The 2500-nt window shown below is 31.5% G+C and overlaps 2 protein-coding genes across 7 annotated transcripts in view; one reads left to right on the top strand and one right to left on the bottom strand.

Annotated features, from left to right (window-relative positions):
- LOC144958210 (uncharacterized) overlaps positions 1-2426 on the bottom strand; it is a 22820-nt gene extending 20394 nt beyond the window's left edge. Inside the window, exon 1 of the mRNA XM_078890018.1 lies at positions 2365-2426. The gene's annotated coding sequence lies outside the window, so the exon portion shown is untranslated. The remainder of the gene's footprint in view (positions 1-2364) is intronic.
- The window catches only part of LOC144957910 (uncharacterized), a 318367-nt gene that overhangs the window by 285197 nt on the left and 30670 nt on the right, over positions 1-2500 (top strand). The window lies entirely within an intron of this gene.

Raw genomic sequence — 2500 nt, 5'->3', positions numbered from 1 at the left:
TTTCTTTTTTTTTTTTTTCTCCTTTTCTTTTTCTTTTTCACGTTTTTGTTTTTGTTTTTGTTTTTATGGGTTTTTTTGTTGGTTTTTTGGGGGGTTTTTTTTTTGTTTGTTTGTTTTTGGTTTGTTTTTTTTTGGGGGGGGGGTGTATCTAGAATTTCAAACTTTTGCACTCTATTCAATTCTATTGATCCACATGCCATTTATTTAATCCAGGACTTTGTCAACCCAATGAAATGTAAATATTTAAGCATCCAGTTCAAACGATGTGCAGTCCAATTCTCTATTGTGTATTTTATACATAAGACAAAAGTGCCAAACTTTGACAACGCACATTTTTTAAAATTTGGCCAGAAATCTTTACTTTAACTAGTTAACTTCGTACTCTGGAAAGACACGTATTTTAACAAATTGGCCAGAAAATTCGTCCTTCAAATATCGATTGAATTAAATAACCCTCATTTTGGAAAAGAAAAACAAAACAACTCTCAAATCGGGGACCTCTGAAACATTTCAAATCCCGCCACTTATACAATTTTTATTTCCCAAATTTTATGTCCCACTTCTTATTAAACCTTTGAAAATTAAAAATTAACGTTTTTAAACAATCTAACTAACACTAACATTACGATTGATGTCCTATGTCGAAATTATAGGAATTTAATATTAGATATGTTAAGAAATATAGAAAAGATGTGGAGCGGGCACTTGTATCAATAATGATAAAAAAAAATATAGATAGAACGAAGATGACGTCACTCAGGCCTTTGTTATTGATTTTTGCCATCCGCGTTTGTGAGTTGTTCTCACTAAACTGTATTAACCTGACTATAAAAGTTCATCGTTACACAGAGTTTTGTGTGTTGGTCCGTTATACTTCCGGATGGCAATGTTGTGAACTCCTAGGCCAAGCGCATTTTATCTATAGGGAACTGAGAAGTGCAAGATGAAAACAGAGAATAAAGTATCGCTGTGTCAGAGCCGACTGGGGATCCAACTTGACACGGCACCGCGATATTCTTATTCTCTGTTTTCATCTTGCACTTCACAATTCCCTATAGAAAGTATGCGCTTGGCTAAGAAGCTCAAAACATTGCCATCCGGATGTATAACGGACCAACACAAAACTATGTGTCACGTTGAATGTTTATAGTCTGGTTTATACAGTTTAGTGAGAATTACTCATAAACGCGGATGGCAAAAAAAAACAATAGCAAAGACCCGAGTGTCATCAACTTCGTTCTATCTATATTTTTCATCCTTATTGATACAAGTGCCCGCTCTACATCTTTTCTATATTTTTCAACACAATATTCAATTCCTATAGTTTAGACAAAGGACAGGAAGCGTAATGTCAGTGTTAGTTATTTTTCATCCCGTACTTCTCCATACCTTATATTATTTCTCATCGTTTTAATAAATTCACAGTATAATATGTAACCTAATACCTAGACTCGGTATTGTGATTGAATGATACTGATGCCAAAAAAGAAGATTTAAATCTTTAAAAGAGCAAAAAACAAAGTTGTTTTGTTGTTTTGTTTTGTCGTTTTTTGTTGGGTTTTTTTGTTTCTTTTTAGTTTTCGTTTGTTTGTTGTTTTTTTTTTGTTTTTTTTTTGTTTTTTTTGTTTGTTTTTTTTTGTTTGTTGTTTTTTTTGGGTTTTTTTTGTTTTTTTTTTTTGTTTTTTTTTTTGGGGGGAGGGGGTTTGTTTTTGTTTTTGTTTTTTTTTTTGCTTGTTTTGTTTTGTTTTTTTACTCTAAAAAATATATCCGTGTCTAACGATAAAGTATATAAAATCCAAAATTTAGTTTGAATGTTCGATATAAATTCAATATAGTCCGGTAAGATTAGAAAATATAAACTTTGGACTAAAAAAGTTTATTTTATCCTATCTTATCCGACATCTAGGCATCTAGTTCAGGCCGGCATCATATCAATTTGAGACACCACAAAACCATTTTCCTTTCAGAATGATCCCCCAATCCAGCGCAAACAATAACACACTGTTTGTAACTATCCAAATTTACAAATAATTATATATTCCTTTGAAACAATTCACCATTTAAAAAATCGACGTTATCACCTATATCATCGGTGAAAACACATACAAGATAAAAAACATGCTAAAGAAGAAGAAGAAGAAGAAGAAGAAGAAGAAGAAGAAGAAGAAGAAGAAGAAGAAGAAGAAGAAGAAGAAGAAGAAGAAGAAGAAGAAGAAGAAGAAGAAGAAGAAGAAGAAGAAGAAGAAGAAGAAGAAGAAGAAGAAAGAAAGAAAGAAAGAAAAATAGAAAGAAAGAAAAAAAAGAAAGAAAGAAAAAAGAGGAAGAAAGAAAGAAATAACAAAGAGTTCGAGTTTTTTTTTAAACTTTAAAAAATAATCCATGTTAATTTGTATCCAAGATCTGTGCCACGTTTGACACGAAAATCTTCTCCAATACGAATGTCACAGCACAAATTACCATAAGTACTTCTACCAGGTACCTCTATTGGAATAGCTACATA

The sequence above is a fragment of the Berghia stephanieae genome, chromosome 12 (genome assembly GCF_034508935.2).
Source record: "Berghia stephanieae isolate SIO BIC M18660-M18661 chromosome 12, UCSD_Bste_1.3, whole genome shotgun sequence".
NCBI lineage: Eukaryota > Metazoa > Mollusca > Gastropoda > Nudibranchia > Aeolidiidae > Berghia > Berghia stephanieae.
This window is presented reverse-complemented; position numbering and strand designations above follow the sequence as displayed.